At 39.5% G+C, this 20,910-nt stretch overlaps 1 non-coding gene across 1 annotated transcript; it reads left to right on the top strand.

The window, feature by feature from the left end:
- The first annotated feature begins 14,949 nt into the window (after positions 1 to 14,949).
- On the top strand, positions 14,950 to 15,056 carry LOC142170025 (small nucleolar RNA R71). Its single transcript, XR_012699644.1, has one exon. It is a non-coding gene; the product is annotated as a small nucleolar RNA R71 (small nucleolar RNA).
- The last annotated feature ends 5,854 nt before the right edge of the window (positions 15,057 to 20,910 follow it).

Genomic DNA, 20,910 nt, shown 5'->3' with positions numbered 1-20,910 from the left:
CATTGAAGAAGATTCTGGACAACCAGAAGACCATTATGGAGACTCTGGTGGCACATGGGGATGTCATTGAGGATTTGGGCAAGCAGGTAAAGAAAATGCGGAAGTCTTAAGCTTCGAAGAAGTCGGTGGATAAGTTGACAATAGCAGTTACCAAGCTTGCATCTGCCGGAGATCTACCACTGGATTTACTCATGGAGAAAGCACTAGTAGTTCTAACAGCACAGGCAGCACCAGCAGTACCCGAGGCACCAAAGGCAGCACCCGGCCAGTCCGAGGAGCCGGTTGTGACTGCCCACACCGCTGAGGAGATGATACAGATGCTCAGCAACTCTGTTGTCCCTCAGCCAGGTGATGATGAGATACAGCTAGAGGAGACCAAGGGTGCTGAGGATGCCCTGCATATTGAGACCACATAGGAAGTTCTCTTAACTCTCTACCCCTTCTTGTTCTTATTTTTGATAAGCATTGGGGACAATGCTCATTTTTATTCGGGGGGTGGTCTATTTTGATTGATTTGACATTGACATTTGGTCTGTAATAACTCTTATACTATTTTTATTTTATCTTTGGTTATGTATATATTCTTCCTTTTCCCTTGATGTTTATATTCATTTTCCCCTCTGTTTGTATATTCATTTGCCTTACTTTCCGTAGTTTAGCTTCTTTAGTTTGTCTTTCTTAGTAGTATAACTTTTTATTTATTTTAGTAACTTCTTTTTGATTTGCTAGCTTCTTTGTTTTTTTATGTTTGAGAGAAGAATAAACCTTTGGTTTTCTTAATGCCACGGTTCTTTCCAAAGGTGGATTTTGTGTGAACCGGGTGGCTCTTCCCAACGATAGATGGTGTGACAACCTTCTTAAGGGATTGAGTCTGTTTTCTTTTATGTTTAGAAAAAAAATAGTAGTAATGAATAAAAGGGTCTCTAACATGCTTCACTTGGTACCAACACATTTACCCACGACCTTATGGTTAAAAATAAGTTGTTGGTAGAAATTAGCTCTAGTTGTGACCTTTTGACTCTTGTGTTGACTTAAGCAGTCATCGAGTGGTTCATTCAAGCCATTTGTGATTCTCAATCTCAACTAGGGTTATTTTGGGCTCGCAACTCCGTTCGCTTTAGCAATCCAGCAGCGTGAGAGGTGAGGTATTGAATTGCAAATCCAAGTACCCGTGCTAATAGTCTAGAACTTGCTCCGAATGTTTTTCTAGGCGAAATTCTAAGTGTAGCTTGGCTTGAGAAATGATTGTAGGCTCTCCTTGGTCCAATTTTAACTTTGAAATCTTTCATAACCTACCAATGTGATATCCCTAGTCAACCCATTTGAGCCTAAGCCCTTTTTCTTTTAATAACCACGTTACAAGCCTTTATCTATTTTGTAATGACCCTCTCTTGGCACCCGATTTTTCCTTAGTATTATTGAGAAACAATTGGCAAAAACATAAGTTTGGGGAGAGACGAGGAGTTTAGAAGTGATAAAAGGTACAAAGAAAAGAAAGAATTGAAAAAAATAAGGGGGAAGACAAAGAAAAGAAAGAAAGAACAAAAAGAAAAATGCCAAAAAGAAAGTGAATAAGATAGAAATTTGAAGGGATTCAAAGAAAACAATGATGATAGGCATGGAGTAAATAGAAAAGAAAAAAAAATGTCATGATCAAGAAAGAGTGACTTTACATCTCTCTAGTTCCCCTGAGGAAAACGAAAATGACTCAAAGAGTCGAAAAAGTATGAGCCGAAAAGAGAAAATGGAGTGCTTTAGGAAAGATGAAACTATTCTATTCCAACAAGTCCTACCTTGGTCCAAAATCCTTCATTACATCCCGCAAAAGCCCTACATGATTTCAGGTTGAGTGAGCTTACATTAGTGGTGATTTACATGAGGGGCAAGCTTATGGTACTTAGAGCCGGACTTGTGATATTCTTTTGAGAGAGATGAGCGCACTTTTTACAATTCTTGATTTGAGTGTTACATTCTAAAGTGAGATTTGCTAATAGAGAGTAGAGGAGGAGGAGTTTGGGATCCAAAATGACATACGTGAAAGAGTGAGCATCCTTGATGAATAGAGTCAACTCTTGATGCTCTAGTGTCGCATTAGAACTATGGTACTCAAAAAGTCAAATCATTGCGTTGTTTATAATTCATATGTGTTATGCGTAATTGTTGATCCCAATTGATGTGTGATTGATTTACCTTAGGCCAGCTGAAATATCCCTTTTTTCTAGTGGAGGTGGGAATTGCCTTAATTGCTTGAGGACAAGCAAGAGCTTAAGTTTAGGGGAGTTGATAAGTAGGGATTTTGACCACTTATTTGCTCTCTTTTACTTGCGTTTTAGCTCAAAAATGCTTAAAGGTATTCTCGAAAATTAATGAAATGTGCTTTTGTACAGGAATATTGGGAAATAAGCCAAAGGAGTCAAAATCAACTCATAAAGGAGTCAAAAGTGGACAAGGACCAAAACAAGGCAAAAGGCCCACAGTACGGACCGCACAATACTGTGTGCGGCCGCAAAATAAAGGAAGAGCCATGTCAGTTCTTCTTCAGAGTAAGCGGACAACAAAAATATTGTGTGTCCGCAGAATAGGAGATTCAGAGAGCTGATTTTGGGCAAGTTGAAGAAGTGCGGACCGCACCATAATTGTGCGGCCGCAAAATGTTAAGTTCGACCGCACTCAATATTATGTAGTCCGCATAAGACAAAGATCAGAGACATGTGACTTCAAGTTCAAGAAGAAATGCGGACCGCACCATTTTTGTGCAGCCGCATAATCAAGAGCGCGACCGCACTCATTTTTATGCGGTCCGAAGAAGTCTCACACAACAAGAGCCAAGCAAGAGTGCAGCCGCACTCACAAATGTGCGGTCCGCAGTAGTTGAAGAAGTGTAGCCACAATCCAGAATTGTACGGCCGCATAACTGGAACCTGTCAAGCCAAGTCTCGTTGGGTGGACCGCACATATAATTATGCAGCCGCACAACCTCCGCATGGGCATTTTTGTCAGATATTTTCAGCTTAGTATAAATAGAACGTTTTGTCATTTTTAGGGTTAGTTTTGTTTTGGGAGAGCACCTGAGCCATTTTTCTTTACTGTTTTGAGTAATATTGTACTAGATTAGCTTCTAAACATTAGATTTTCTTTCCCTAATCAATTATTATGCATTCTATCTTAATTTCTTCTTATATTTCTTTATTTTTCATGAGTAGCTAAATCTTTGGCAAGGGTTGTGGCCCATTCCTAGTGTGAGTACTTAATGGGTGTTTGATTTAGGACTTGTTTGTGATTGGGTTAGTGATATTTAGCCTAGTTCTTGCTTGAATTCAAGGATTAATGGTTGCAAACATTGATTCATGCCTAATTGACTTAGTCTCTACTTGAGAAAGAGAGACTAAGTCTAGAAAACCTTGGCTAACAAGAAATTGGGGTTAACTCAAGAAATTGATAGCCCCAATTAAAGTGTTGAATCTAGAGATAGTAAGACCCGACTTGAGCATTTATCATTTGTTTTGTGCAATACCCATCTGGACTTTTGAAAGCCAAATTGGGCAAAATCACTCAAACTACCGAGAGGTATAGAGTGGGTAATTGTGTGTGATTGCTATATTACAACCCCGACCAATCAAACTCGCCCTAGAGTTTACAACCCAGTAGGTAATCACCTAGGTGGAAGTCACGAACCTAGATCTTTTACCATTTAGAAAACAACCAAAACCAAAAATATTGTCTCCTAGTTTTATAATTGCAATCAATAATTTAAAGTAGAAGTAGAAACAACAAACAAGAATGTGAAAGTGTAATCTAAGGCATATTGTACAATTACACTAAATATATACCTAATCTCAATTCTAACTCCCTGAGGATTCGACCCCGAATTGCGTTGGGATTTATTATTGCTTCAACCGCCTCACTACCTATATTTGTGGTGTGAGTTTGGGCGACATCAATAGGCACCATCACAACGGTTGGTTTTGGGTCGTGACAGATAGGCTATTGTCTTGGCCTGGGAATGTCGGTTTATGATATTTGAACTTATCCTCTCCTTTAGCATACTTTTCTTTGATACTTCAGAGGTCATTGACCCTCTGATGAGCTTGTAGTTATTTGATCTCACTATATGAACATAATTTGAGCATATTAAGTTCATATACTATCTCTGTATACATTTGAAGTTTATCACATGTATGACCTAAGTCATGAGGTCTTATTTAAGTTCTGGTATTATCAGTTGTTAAAACTAAGCTCCATTATGTGTAAAATCCTACCCTTAACCCGATTGACAAATTTTCCAAAGTGGTAGCATCCCTACCCCCTTTATGAAGTGTATGTGCTGACACTATTAGCTTAATGATGATGGAATTTTCATTGTTTGAGATAATATGAATTCATGGTCCCTGTATAGGTGATCCTGCACTCATTTGATCCTTCAGTACCTATTTATTTTCTTTCCACAACCATGTACATGTCCTTATTGTTCTTAGAGCTTCACTAAGCCTGCATAAACCATGCAAACCTAACATATTAATTGTAGATAAACTTCCTACTGTTACTGATAGAGTTTAACATCATGCTTTGTCAATATGAAGTTAAAAGGTCGTTGGAAGAAGTAGTCATGTCTTGAGCTTTAGAATTAAACAAAATTGGTAGCTTAAGCTTCTTTAATGCTCTTTTAGAGGCCTTAATCTGGAATGTTAAATTTTGACCATATCAATAACCTTTAGAAGTCCTGACTAGGTTAGCAGTTTGTATCTCGATTGATAATTTGATTGGCAAACCTGTTGACATTCTTAGAAGTTCCGACTGAGGTCATAAGTTTGTAACCTTTGCTAACATCTTTAGGGCCTTAATTACAATTGTTAGTCCATAATCCTATTAATATCCTTTAGAAGTAATGATTGGTAATGGTATCTTTGTCGTCATTTTTTAAGGAACTCAATTAAAGTGGTTAACTTGTTTCTCTGTTAATACTCTCAAAGGTTGTCAATAAGGACTGTTAGCCTATATACATGTTAGAAGTTAAGACTTGGGTTATGAATGGAATGTATCTATACTCATATATTTTAAAAATTCAAATCATGCAACTATTCTATCCTTAAGGTGCTTGATCACAAGTGTTTTGGGTTTTAACAGTAGTATGCTAATACCACTGCCTCTATATATGTTTGAAGCCTTGATTCTCAGACATGTTCAATGTGTTCACTTAGTGTTGGATATATAGCTAGATAAAGCTGCTTTGTGTTCATAGATGCGATGTTGATTAAGAGAAGGGTATACTTATGTGGTGTGGTATTGTGGTAATTGATTCACATTGAAAGTGCCTCATTGGAACTTAAACCTATAGAGAAGAATGAGTCATTAGTGGTTAAAGGTATTTGGGAGTAGAGTTTGAATCTTGGTTGGGCTACTCTCCCCGGCACAAGCATTGCCCTAGGCCTTGAGACCCTTGGGAACTTTGGAGTGTCGGGGAATTCAAAGGGGGCCTTGACCTTGAGTGGGACTCTCTCCTTAGCCCTTATTTCATTGACACTCTTTATTCTCTTTAGGTTTAGTGTTTAATGACAAAGAAAGGTTTTCAATGTGGATCATTTGCTATACATAGCCACCACATTAGTGTGACCTGCCTAATGTTTAGATGTTGTTGGTGACTTTCTTCTTTATTTTTGCTTGCAAGTTTTTCTTCTTCATGCATGAACGTGTATTGAGTATTATTCTCTAATGACTTTCGCTTTTCTTTGAACATGTACAATTGCCTGGGCCTGCCGAGTTCTCAAGGAACTCAGGTCCAAGTCCAACATTGTTGTGTTATCTGGAAATTCGAAGTCTGTTGTTGCCCGTTATTGCTACTGCTGGGCCTGTCTCTTTGAGGCCCAAAATCCAGAGTCCAATCCTCTCCTTTACTCCTTTACTGTTACTGCTTCTCTAACTTAGATGCATTGCTTTATTATTTTGTTTCTCACTCGTTATTTCGCACATGTATAAAACAATTATCTTATTGGATTGGATACCTTACTTTATGCCTTAAATCATGTGAACGACTTAGGCAAGCCTTAAAGAACCTAGGATTAAAAAAAGGCATTAGTTAATAACTAATCCTACATTCACTAATTATAAGTTGTTTATACCATTAATCTACTATGCTTTGCTAACTTTTCTTAAAAAATTTTGAAGTCCAAAGGCTTAACAAGAGACGGCAGCTCCTCTTTCAAAAAAGGAAAATCATATTTGAAACGCAAGTTTTACCTTCTAAAGGGAAATCAATTCATTTCGAAAATAAGGTGTTGCCACCCCAAGTAAAAATTTTCAAACGGTCCATTCAAATATTTAAAAGACAAGGTATATCTTAGGCTCACTTTCTGTTGCATTTTTCTAGAGTAATATAAACCTCCATGCTTTGTAAAAGGCGAAACGCTATTATTTTTCACATGTTTTCATACAAACATCATGTATACCTTTAAACTCTTTTCAAGCATATATGCACTAACATCATTTTTTCTAAGACTCTTCTTTAAATCCACCCTCTTTAAAACTACATTCTTCCCTCATAGGAATTATGCCCTAATATATGGTAAGATTTAGAACACTAGTTAAGGCATAGTACAAATAATGGATTCCAAATCTAGTATAAGTCCTACGGAACTATCTCAGGTAGATTATAAGGGGTGCCTAACACCTTCTCCTCAGAAGAACAAGAACCCTTATCTATAATCTCACCGGTTAGCAGACTAATTAAGAATATGACTTAGTAATTAAATAGGTACCCTAGTATACCTTTAAATATTAGGTGGCAACTCTCTTTTATCAACATCAAAGAAACCGCAAATTGAATCTTGTTTTGACTAGTGAAAAATAGGGTGCAACACCGCATATAACCCATGTACCCACTCGTAACCTTGCATGCACGGCTTTCACATAACACAAATCACGCAATCAATCCCAAATCCTAAGGGGTAGTTCCCTCACACAAAGTTGGGCAAGATACTTACCTCAACTAGGCCAATTCAACCGTCGAAAATAGCTTTCCCCCTAAAATTCTCCTCCACACGGCTCAAATCTAACCAAAATCGATTTTATATCATCAAACAATGCAAGGGAAATCATTTACAATAGATAAAGCTATGATATTTACACTTTTCCCAAAATATCAACCAAAGTCAACCTAGGACCCGCCCGAAAAACCTGGGTCCAAGGGTAGATTCGGACTATGACGAGCTAGAAACACACACTTAAATTATGCTCACTAGTCAAATATAATATAGTATAATATCGTATCCACATCGATTGGATTTAAATAGTATTCTTGTAGTTTCTAGCTTGATTGCTATTCAAGATGATCAACAATTATGATTTATATGATTTCTAACTAAAATTAACTAAGACTCTAGAGCTATAGACTAATGACAATCGGAACAAAGAAGGCTATCAGTGGGGGAAAATAGGGGTTGATAGGATAGTGCAAGATAATTATTTGGGATCTAACTCCAGATACTTAACTTCTAATGTTTAAGTGAGTCTCTCGAATTCACTCAATTATTAGTTCAAACATTCAGCAAAAACTCCTCTCTCGATTAAGTCTTAACCTCACGAGATGAACCAATTTAAGCACGTGAAGCTATGCAAGAATGCATAGTGGATTGGTCTTTAGGAAAACCTCTTTCGATTATTCTCCTAACTAGGTCTAATCAATGATTCAACTAGCCTCTTTCGATTACTAAGAAGAATTAATGAACTCGACCAACAATATAATGCAAAGATATCACAAGTTATGCCTCTCTCGATTACATGAACAAGTGAATATACATGCAATAGTTAAATCATCCAAAAACGCTTCAATACATAAAATTGGAGTTATAATCAACAAACAATCCTCAATACACCAAATCCATCAAACCTTAAGGGAACTACTCCATAGATATGGAGAAATTCATCACAAATATAGTTAAAGTAATGGAAAACATAAATTCAATCTAAACTCAGGTCTTGAGTGAGGAAGGAATGATGAAATCCTTGTGCTCGTGTTCTTCCAACTCCTCCTTAGCCTCCTTAGCTCGAATATGTGTCAAAAGTCCAAAAAATAACATTTTTCCATGTATTTATACCAAGTAGGGTCGGGCCCAGACAAAATCACCTTCTCCTAGCCGAAATTGGATTTTCACTTTGTAAAAATTGCACAGGCGCCGCATGGGGCGACACGCCATGCAGGGCATTAGTGGGGAAATCTATAGAGCTAGTTCTGACAGGCAGCAGAGAATTGCATAGCCGCGCTGCCCCACGTGCCGCCCCACGGGCTGCGGCAGTGAGGATTTCTCATAATATGGATGTTTCTTGTGTTTTGACGTCTAGACTTGGTCCTCGTTGTCATGACCCAAAACCAACCTGTCGTGATGGAGTTTATCATGGTACTAGGCAAGCCGACTATGCAGACATTTCCAACACTCTAAAGCTTTAAAAGATACGGAAGCAGTTAAAATTAAGGGAAACCTTTTAAAAATAGCTCAAGGAATCATAATTCAATACAAAATCTCTCCCAAACTCGGGGTGTCACCGAGTACATGAGCATCTACATAAAAACACGGTCTAATACACCGTCTAGGAAATAAAAACTGAAACATAAAATGGAAGATAAGAAGGGAGAGTCAAGGTCTATGAATGCCAAGTAGCTACCCCGATAGTCTCCGAAAATCCGAACTCCACAACTCAGCAGCCGCCGTGACCGGAAGCACCTGGATTTGTACACGAGGGCCAGGATGTAATGTGAGTACAACCAACTCAATAAGTAACAAATCTAACCTTTGTACTTAAAGGTAGTGACAAACTCAGCATGTAAAGTTTAATATAGAAATAACAGTACAGAAATGTAAGCATGCTTTCAAGTTCAACAGTTAAACACAATTCAAGTAAAATAGATCAATTCTGAATGATATGTGGAGTATGACCTCTCTACATCTACATGTTGTATGTGATGCACCACGCTGAAAGCCTCGTGTACTCACACTCTCAGAATACTCAATTGCTCAGTACTGCATATGGCCACTCCAACCCAGGAAAGATCCATCCCCCATATATATATACACATCGACTGACAGTCAGTCACTCAGTACTGTATAAGGCCAATCCACCCAAGGGGAAGATCCATCCCCCAAATGTAAATGATTCGGACAAGATCCATGTCCAGGGACGATCCATCCCTCAATATAATCAACTACGCTCACTGGGATGTGTACAGACTCCGGAGGGGCTCCTTCAGCCCAAGCTCTATAATAAGCCAGATCCAGGCATAAATCAATAAACATGCTGCGGCATGCAGCCCGATCCTATAACTGTCACTCTCAATCAGGCCCTCGGCCTCACTCAGTCATCAATCTCTCCAGTCTCTTTCTCTCGGGCTCACAATCTCGTGAAACTAGCCCAAAAATGATGATATGATATAGCAATAAATAGCAACAGAGACTGAGATATGATATGCAATGAATAAATATGACTGAGTACGAAATTTCAATGTAATCAATAAGTCAACATCAAGGAAACGACCACTATGGGTCCCAACAGTACCGAGAATAGCCTAAACATGATTCCTTGCATGATTGGCAGTTCAATTACTTTATCATATGATGAAAAACATGGATATCAACAAGATAAATCCAATATACAGTTCCATGGAATCGACTAGGTCACAGTTCTTACAGTGCACGCCCACACACTCATCACTTGGCATGTGCGTCACCTCCGCACCAATCATATAACACATAATTCGGGGGTTTCGAACACTCGTGACCAAGTTTAGAAGTGTTACTTACCTCAATCCGAGAAAATCTATACTCCAACATACCCTTGCCTCACGAAACGGCCTCTGAATGCCTTGAATATAGCCATAAACAATTCGATATAATCAACACGAGTTAAACGAATCAATTCCATAAGAAAATACTAAGTTATAAATCAAAAGTCGAGACAAAAAGCCGGGCCCAGGGCCCACATCTCGAAATTCGATAAAAGTCCCAAATCTCGAAAGCCCATTCACCCACGAGTCCAACCATACCAAATTTATCAAAATCTGACACCAAATCGTCACCCAAATCCCCAAATCAAATTCTCCAAATCCTTAGCCTCAAACTCTCAATTTACACATTAAATACACACCAACTAGGTGGAAAAATCAATGGGGAAACAAGATTATTGATTAAAAATGAGAACAAGGGACTTAGCTCAAGAAACCCCTCAAAAGTCCTCTCAAGAATCGCCCAAACCTGAGTTTGAAATGTTTAAAATGAAGCAAATTCGCTAACCCTTGAATTTAAGTGTTCTGTCCAACCCTTCCGCTTTTACGGAAACTTAACCGCTTCTGCGGAAACTTAACCGCATCTGCGGTGTCGCAGAAGTGACAATCCACCCGCTTTTGCGGTGAACCACTGGAGTTGGTCCTCCGCTTCTGCGGTCCTTTCCCTCGCATCTGTGTAATCACAGGTGCAAAACTCCCCATCGCACCTGCGCGCACTTCGCTTCTGCGCCCATTACGCCGCACCTGCGACCACGCAGGTGCGGAAAACCCCTTACACCTTTGACCACAGTCCTCCCCAATCTTGGCCGTATCTGCGCTCCTCTCGCACCTGCGATCAAAGCTCCGCTGGTGCGATTACACCAGTAGACTCCCTGCTCCTGCCATGCACCAAGTCCCATTTTCAATCCGAAAACCATCCGAAATCAACCTGAGGCCCCCGGGACCTCAAACAAACATACCAACAAGTCCTAAAACACGATACGAACTTAGTCGAGCTTCAAAGCACCTTAAACAACATCAAAAAACACAAATCGCACCCCAATTAAAGCCTATTGAAACTAAGGAATTCCAACTTCTACAAACGACGCTGAAACCTATCAAATCACCTCCGATTGTCCCCAAATTTTGCACACAAGTCACATTTGACATTTCAGACCTACTCCAACTTCCGGAATAGGAATCCGACCCCGATATCAAATAGTCCACTCCCGATCAAACTGTCTAAAAATTCAAATTTTGTCATTTCAAGCCTAATTCCACTACGGACCTCCACGTCACAATCCGGACATGCTCCTAAGTCCAAAATCACCCAGCGGAGCTAACGGAACCATCAAAACTCCATTTCGGAGTCATATACACATAAGTCCACATCCAGTTAATCTTTTCAACTTAAGTTTTGATCCTTGAGACTAAGTATCGCAGTTCATTTCGAAACCTCACCGGACCCGAATCGACTACCCAGGCAAGTCACATACCAACTATAAAGTAAAACATGAGCAGTAAATGGAGGAGCGGGTCTACAACTCTCAAAAAGGCTGGCTGAGTCGTTACATCCACTCATGAACACGGTTCCAGCTTAATCCCTTGGGTTTTTACTCAGACTTCAAAGCTCCAAATCTCTCTAATTCATTCCATAACATCTACATAGCTCGGAATCACTCCTACAAGGCATAAAACACAAAATAAGTGCAGAACACTATCAATTAAAGCTCAAAACAAATAAAGTGCAGTAATTTAGAGTGAAATAAGTGACTAAAACACAAGATTATAGCCTACCATCAACACCACACACTTAAACCATTTCTCATCCTCGAGCAATCAAACTACACTTCATATAGACATGATCTTTTTAAAACAACACTAATAACTCATCATACCAAGAATAATTAAAACAGATTTAGCACAATACCGTAACATCCTCGCATCAAGAATTGACTCAAAAGTACCATGCAATTTTTTATAATCCGCTCACTTATTCTAACACAGAGGTCAAGCATTACCTTTCCTTCATGAATCAAGTGCCCTCACACAACAATAAAGAGTAGTCCCATACACAATAAAATTTAAGAACAACTTGGAACTCAAGATAGAAAAAATTCACTCACTCTCAGAATCAACATTCATATGCCACAAAAGACGTACCATAGGCTTGCCCGTAGTGTACTACTCTACTCATTGAGCTCATTCAGTCAAGGATCAAAGTAGGACATTAGTTGGTTGTAATGTAGGCTGCGGGGTGGGTAGGATACATTTAGATATAAGAGTGACTACACCTCCTTAAGCACTTTAATACATACATTTCATTGTTCAAAATCCCACATTTATGTCAAACCATAACTCCACCTTTACACCAATATACATTAACTCCCTACTTCTTTAAGCACAATTACATAAAGCTACCACTATCAAGGAACATTTTTGCGCAGCAATACAATATTTTTTTTCTTTTCTCTCTCAATTCAAGTGGCTCTTATTTTTTTAATACAATGCACTTTTCTCCTTATTTCATTAGTTCCACTCAAAAGCCAAACCAACCACCGTACACTTCAACTTTTACAAAGTTCATAACAAATTTAAGTGCTCATGAGAGGTAAAAGGTTCAAATAGATGGTCAATTCAAACAAATGAGTAAGGCTTGTAATGTGGTTTCCAAAGAAATAGGATTATAGGCTCAAAGGGATTATCTACGATACATAACAATTTGGTGGGTAACAGCATATATCATTGGCTCAACAAAGAAACGCCTATATCACTTCCAAAACTGAATAAAACTACTATTTCGCTTTGCAAACACACGGGGCAAGTTTTAGACATCAAATGCCATGACAGAATAACAAAAAACCTCTCACACATGGCACATAACTCACTCAAGATTGGATTATCTAGACACTCCAGTCAAAGCAGTTAAGCAAAGTTAAGATCATACACCTTAAGTTACTTATATAAGAGTAAAAAACTGAGCCTAAGCATTACAACTAAAGCACTTACTATTCTCAAGGTATAATAAAGTCAAGAGATATTGCTTTTAATTCAAACTACAGCACAAGGCTTCCTAATACTCTACAAAAAAACTAACTACACCCGGTTCAAACAAAACCCTTGGAAAAGAACCGCGGCACAAAGAAAAACCAAGGGGGAATTATTACATTACCTAACAAAAGAAAATCTTTTTGTCTTTTTCTTTCGACTTTAATCCCTCAAGAAACCTGTTGAATGATATCCATCGTCAGGAAAAATCAAAACTTTTCAATTTTTATGGTTTTTTCAATTATTTTCTATCTCTAACTACTAAAACTAATAAAACTAACACATATACATACAACATACAATTATCCCCCACCCCACACTTTAAGTTATGGCATGTCCTCATGACACACAATTAAAAAGTATAAGGTAAAGGTAACTTCCCTGAACATCTAGTCGGGGTCTGAGTCGAAGTCAGGCTCCATTCCTCGCCCCCGAACTAATGCACACATCCATACAGACAACTTTTTCTCAGCCTTCTTGGGGTATACCCCACACTTATCTTTCTCGCTCACTGAAGCCTTCTCTTTTGAGCTCTTCACTTTCCATTCAACACTAGCAGCTGGTTTTTCTTTTCGCACCCCCTTTCCTACATTCATCTCAAAAGTCACAGTCTCATCACCCACTCTAAGCATGAGTTTTCTCTCATGTATATCCAATATAGCTCTACCCGTTGCTAATAATGGTCTTCCTAGGATGAGGGGGGCCTCCTTATTTTCTTCCATATTCACCACTATAAAATCTACAGGAAATACGAACTTATCCACCCGAACTAACACATCTTCCACTATCCCCTCGGGTATTAGAGTCGTTTGGTCCGCCAGCTGCAAAGATATTGGCACTGACCTTATCTATCCAATCTCCTTCTCCAGTTTCCTGTAAATAGATAGAGGTATTAAGTTAATTGAGGCACTAGAATCACATAAAGATTTATCAAAATTGACAGTTCCTAATGAGCAAGGTATAGTAAGACTCCCTGGATCTCCACACTTTTGTGAGAGTTTGTTTTGCAATATCGCGATACAATGCTATGAGAGCTTGACCACTGAGGTCTCCTCTATCTTCCTCTTCTTTGTAAGGATCTACTTCAAGAATTTGGCACAAGCAGGCATTTGTGAGAGTACTTCTGTGAATGGTAAGTTCACATGAACCTATTTCAGCACATCTAGATATCACCCAAATTGCTTGTCCAGCTTTTCTTTATATAGATTTTGAGGAAAAGGTAGCGCAGGCATATGCTCGCTCTCCTCATGTTCCTCCGGTCTCGATTTTTCTTCCTTCTTCTTTTTCTCCGATTTCATTGGGCCTTTCTTCTTTTTATCAACATCATTCTTCAGCTGCTCCCCACTTCCTTTTTCAAGTTTCACATCATTTTGGATCGGGGTGGGATCTTTCAACACTTGCCCATTTCTCAGAGTTACATCATTCACTATTTATTTGGGATTTATCTCAGTATCAGCGGGGAGCGTTCCTAGAGCTCTCTCAGATAATATTTATGCAATATGTCCCACTTGTCTCTCCAAGTTTCGAAAACCAATGCCCAATTCTTTGATAGCTGCTCCATGGGTGTCCAGCTTCTCATCTATCTTGATAATTAAGGCCTTCATTAGATCCTCTAGACCATGCTGAAAGGGTTGTTGGGGCTAAAATTGCTGCCTCTGCTGATTCTGGTATGTTGGAGCTCCTTGTCCTTGGGGTCTAGAGTTATTTTGTTTCCAAGCATTCGCAGTACCTCCAGGTGAATTCCATGAAAACCGGGGTGCCTCTGACCCATTGCATTATAATTTCCCACAGTATTCACTTCCTCAGTTGAGGCTTGACACTCATGAGTAGGGTGTCCTCTTCCACATATATCACAAGTTGCGTGAGGCTCATTTTGTATCGAGGCTAAGGTTAGCTTTCGTATTACTTTTGCCATACCATCACGTTGTACCTGCACAACTGTATTAGCATCAACTTGGTGAATACCAGTTGATCTTCTTCTTTCAGCACTCTCAGAGGGCCACTGATTTGCATCTTCAGATAACTTATCAGGAATTGTAACTATGTCCTCTGGAGACTTCTTCATCAAAGGGCCTCCAACTGCATTGCTCAATGTTCTATGCGAGGTCGGTGTCAATCCTTCACAAAAATCCTGGAGTTGCATCCAGAGTTCAATTCCGCTATGCTGACACTTTCTAACTATCTCCTTAAACCTCTCCCATGCTTCAAAAACAGTTCCAGTCTATTTCTGGCATAAGTTATGGATTTCTTTTCTAATCTTGCCTGTCTTAGCCGAGGAGAAATATTTATCAAGGAATTTTCAGGTCATCTCCTCCCAAGTTCTGATCGATCCACTGGGCAAACTCCGGATCCACTCCTTAGAATCATCTTTAAGTGAAAAGGGGAATGCCCTTAAGTACACTGCATCTTGTGACACTTCATTGTATTGAAAGGTGTTCATATCTCCTCGAAGTCCATTAGATGTGTGTTTGGATTTTTGTTTGGCTTCCCTCTGAAGCCACAACAATTTTGAAGGGTTTGAAGCAACCCTTCCTTCAACTCAAAATTATTTGCTGCAATTGGAGGTGGTCTAACACTTGATAATCCATGATTGTAAACCGGTCTAATATAATCTCCAAGTGGTCTCTCAGGAAAGGGTTGATGTTGATTAAGTCTGAGACCCCTCTCTTCTTCATAGATATTCTGTGCATCTCTAATAGTTGCTTCCTCAACATCCCGTGCAGATTTTTCTCGTTGTTGGGCTACCTCTCTTGCAGCCAAATCTACATTATCATCACCGTTTACAGCCATAGTTTCTTTGGTTGAGGACTGCCCAACCTTTTCTGAGGTCTCGGTGAGATTTCTTTCCTTTCTCGGTTGTCGCAGTTGTTTTTCTATCTCTGGTTCATATGGTAGCACTTCCTTCGCAGAAGTTCTAGTCATGCATCACTATGAACCTGTAACATGCATACAGTCAAAGAACACCAGACATAAAAAGAGAAAAATAGAATAAAATAAAAAGAAAAATTCCTGAATTAGCACTACAAACTATTTCAAACACTATTGATTGCCAATCCCCGGCAACGGCGCCAAAATTTGATGAGCTCAAAACACACACTTAAATTATGCTTGCTAGTCAAATATAGTATAGTATAATATCGTATCTACAAGGATTGGATTTAAACAGTATTCTTGTAGTTTCTAGCTTGATGTCTATTCAAGATGATCAACAATTGAGATTTATATGATTTCTAACTAAAATTAGCTAAGACTCTAGAGCTATTGACTAATAACAATCGGAACAAAGAAGCTTATCAGTGGGAGGAAATAGGGGTTGATAGGATAGGTGCAAGATAATTATTTGGGATCTAACTCTAGATACTTCACTTCTAATGTTTAAGTAAGTCTCTCGAATTCACTCAATTATTAGTTCATACATTCAACAAAAACTCCTCTCTCGATTAAGTCTTAGCCTCACGAGATGAACCAATTTAAGCACGTGAAGCTACGCAAGAATGCGTAGTGGATTGGTCTTTAGGAAAACCTCTTTCGAATATTCTCCTAACTAGGTTTAATCAATGATTCAACTATCCCTTTCGATTATTAAGAAGAATTAATGAACTCAACCAATAGCATAATGCAAAAACATCACAAGTTATGCCTCTCTCGATTACATGAACAAGTGAATATAGATGCAATAGTTAAATCATCCAAAAATGCTTCAATACATAAAACTGGAGTTATAATCCACAAACAATCATTAATACACTAAATCCATCAAACCCTAAAGGGAACTACTACATAGATATGGAGAAATTCATCACAAATATAGTTTAAGTAATGTAAAACATAAATTCAATCCAAACTCAGGTCTTGAGTGAGGAAGGAATGATGCAATCCTTGTGCTCGTGCTCTTCCAACTCCTCCTTAGCCTCCTTAGCTCGAATATGTATCAAAAGTCCAAAAAATAACGTTTTTCCATGTATTTATACCTAGTAGGGCCGGGCCCAGACGAAATCACCTTCTCCTAGTAGAAATTGGATTTTCACTCTGTACAAATTGCACAGACGCGCCGCATGGTTCGACGCGCCACATGGGGCATTAGTGGGGAAATCTAGAGAGCTATTTATGACAGGCAAAAGAGAATTGCACAGCCGCGGCGCCCCACACGCCGCGGCATTGAGGATTTCTCAAAGCATTGATTTTTCTTGCATTTTGACGTCCAGACTTGGTCCTCGACCCCCGAACACGATCCTGGCTTAATCCCTTGGGCTTTTACTCAGACTTCAAATCTCCAAATCGCTCAAATTCATTCCGTAACATCTACATAGCTCGGAATCACTCCTACAAGGCATAAAATACAAAATAAGTGCAGAACCCTATCAATTAAAGCTCAAAACAAATAAAGTGCAGTAATTTAGATTGCAATAAGTGACTAAAACACAAGATTATAGCCTACCATCAGACTACACATGACCCCACGAGTTCATATATATGATTAGTTTCAAATTCCGAGTCCAATTTGACTCTCAAAACTCAAATTCTTATTTTTCAAAAACTTGACAAAGTTTCACAAATTTCCACTTTGATTCACATGATTTGATGCAAAATTCTAAGATATATTGATGAGATATAGGTATAAATAGATTAGAATCACTTACTTAAAGTTTCTATTGGAAAATCCCCTTTTCAAATCGCCTCCTACCAAGTCCAGGGTTCTAAAATTCTAAAATGAGATGCAATCCCGACTTCCAATCCTTTTGATCAGCCGTAGATGTCGCAATTGCAACATGGGTTCGCAATTGCAAAGAGTTCATCACAAATGCGGCCACTGACAAACCTATAGGGACATCACAATTGTGACAAATGGGTTCGCAAATGTGAACCTTGTCTCTTCGCAAAAGCGACACTTTAGTCGCAAATGCGAGCTACCCAAAATCCAGAGTTAATTTGCAATTGCGAGCCAGGTATCACAATTGCAATACCTGATGCCCCCCTACTTAGCTCGTAATTGCGAACCTGGTGTTCGCAAATGCGATACTTGAGGCATCAGCATACCAGATCCTGTATTTCAGTTAAAAGCCTTCCAAAACATCTCTGAAACTCATCCGAGCCCTCGAGGCTCCAAACCAAACATCCGCACAAGTCTAAAAACATCATACAAACTTGCTCGTGCGATCAAAACACAAAAATAACATCTAAAACTACGAATCGAACACTAAAACACATAAGTTTCAAAGTAAATTTTAAGAACTTCTAGAATTATAACTAAGTGTCTGAATCCTATCAATTCAACTCCGAATGATACCAAATTTGGCAGACAAGTTCCAAATAGGATAATGGACCTATTCCTAGTCCCAAAATCAAATTCCAAACACATTAGATAAAATTCAACCTACGGTCAAACAATTCAACTTCAAATTGCCAAATTGTGATAAAACAATACAAATCAACCTACAAACTTCCAAAATTTATTCTGGGCATATGCCCAAGTCCAAAATTACGATACAAAGCTATCAGATCCATCAAAACACCGTCCCGAGGTCATTTTCACAAAAGTCAAAGTTTGCTCAATATTTCTAACTTAAGCTTCTAAGTCAAGAACAAAAGGGTCCAAAACAACCTGAAATCTTTCCGGAACAAAACTAATCAACCCTGTAAGTTATAAAATCATAAACACACATGTGGGAAGCATAAAAAGGAGTAACGGGGCGCAATTACATAAAACGACTTATTGGGTCGTTACATTCTCCCCCTCTTAAAACAAACATTAGTCATCGAACGTGCATAAGTATATACCTGAAGTGATGAATAGATGAGGATAATGACTCAGCATGTCGTGTTCGGTCTCCCAAGTCGCCTCCTCGACCGGATGACCCCTCTATTGAACCTTCACTGAAGCAATATTCTTTGATCTCAACTTTCGGACCTGTCTATCCAAGATAGCCACTAGCTCCTCAATATAAGTCAAATCCTTGTCCAATTGGACAATGCTGATGTCCAAAACATGAGACTGGTCACCATAATACTTCTGGAGCATAGAAACATAGAACGCCGGATGAACCGCAAATAAACTAGGTGGCAATACAAACTTGTAGGCCACCTCACCAATCCTCTCAAGGATGTCAAAAGGTCTGATATATGTAGGGCTCAACTTTCCCTTCTTCCTGAACCTTATCACACCTTTCATGGGTGAAACTCGGAGCAAAACCCGCTCTCCAACTATAGATGCTACATCACGAACCTTCTGATTGGCATAACTCTTGTGTCTAGATTGGTTGTACGAAGGCATCTCGAACCAAATCTGTGCCCAATAACTTAGCCTCTCCCGGCTCAAACCAACCAACTGGAGAACGACACCGTCTCCCATATAGGGCCTCATAAGAAGCCATCCGAATACTCGATTGGTAGTTGTTGTTGTAGGCAAACTCTGCAAGCGGCAAAAATTGATCCCAAGAATCCTCGAAATCCATAACACAAGAACGAAGCATATCCTCCAATATCTGAGTGGTGCGCTCGAACTATCCGTCTATCTGGGGTGAAATGTTGTACTCAACTCAACCTGTGTGCCTAACTCACGTTGCACAACTCTCCAAAAATGCGATGTGAACTGTGTGCCCCGGTAAGAGATAATAGATACCAGCATGCCATGAAGTCATAAAATCACGTGGATATTGATCTAAGCCAGATGCTCTGAAGAATATGCAGTCACTACTAGAATAAAATGATCTAACTTGGTCAACATGTCCACAATCACCCATACCGCATCAAATTTCTTCTGAGTCTGTGGGAGCCCAACAATGAAGTCCATGGTAACACGATCCCATTTTCACTAGGGAAAATCAAGTCTCTGAAGCAAACCGCCCGGCCGCTGATGCTCATACTTCACTTGATGACAATTAAGGCACTGAGCTACATATTCCACTATGTCTTTCTTCATCCTCCTCTACAAATAGTGCTGCCTCAAATCATGATACATCTTAGCGTCACTCAGATGAATGGAGTATCGCGAACTATGGGCCTCCTGAAGAATCAACTAACTCAACCCATCCACATTGGGCATACATAACCGACCCTACATCCGCAACACACCATCATCTCCGATAGAAACCTCCTTGGCATCGCCGTGCTGCACCGTGTCCTTGAGGACAAGCTAATGCGGGTCGTCATACTGATGCTCTTTAATGCGATTATATAAAGAAGACCGAGAAACCACACAAGCAAAAACTCGACTGGGCTCCGATACATCCAATCTAACAAACTGGTTGGTCAAGGCCTGAACATCCATGGCTAGTGGCCTCTCTAAGGCATCAGCCACCACATTGGCCTTCTCGGGATGATATAGAATAGTGATATCATAGTTTTTAAGCAACTCTAACCATCGCCGCTGCCATGAGTTAAGATTTTTCTATTTGAACAGATGTTGTAGACCCCGGTTGTCGGTATAGACCTCACAAGGGACACCATACAAATAGTGTCGCCAAATCTTCAAGGCATGAACAATAGCTGCTTGCTCCAAGGTCGTGGACCGGATAATTCTTCTCATGTATCTTCAACTGTCTGGACGTGTAGGCAATCACCCTACCATCTTCCATCAACACTGTGCCGAGACCAATACGTGACACGTCACAATACACAGTATAAGACCCCGAACCCGTAGGCAACACCAACACTGGGGCTATAGTCAAAGCAGTCTTGAGCTTCTGAAAGCTCTCCTCACACTCCTCGAACCATCTGAAAGGAGCACCCTTCTGGGTCAATCTGGTCATAGGTGCAATAATAAATGAGAAACCCTCTATGAAACGGCGATAATACCCAGCCAAACCAAGGAAACTCCGCATCTCAGTAGCCGAAGACGGTCTGGGCCAACTTTGAACTGCTTCAATCTTCTTCGGATCTACCTTGATCCCCTCATTCGACACCACATGACCCAAAAACATAACCGAATCAAGCCAGAATTCACACTTTGAGAATTTTGCATACAACTTCTTCTCTCTCAAGGTCTGGAGCACAATCCTCAACTGCTGCTAATGATATTCCCGGATGCGGGAGTACACCAAGATGTCGTCAATAAACACAATGACGAATAAATCAAGATATGGTTGGAATACATTGTTCATCAGGTGCATAAATAT

This window comes from Nicotiana tabacum, chromosome 15 (assembly GCF_000715075.1).
Source record: "Nicotiana tabacum cultivar K326 chromosome 15, ASM71507v2, whole genome shotgun sequence".
In the NCBI taxonomy this organism is placed as follows: domain Eukaryota; kingdom Viridiplantae; phylum Streptophyta; class Magnoliopsida; order Solanales; family Solanaceae; genus Nicotiana; species Nicotiana tabacum.
The sequence above is the reverse complement of the archived record's forward strand: the minus strand, read 5'-3'. Positions and strand labels throughout refer to the sequence as shown.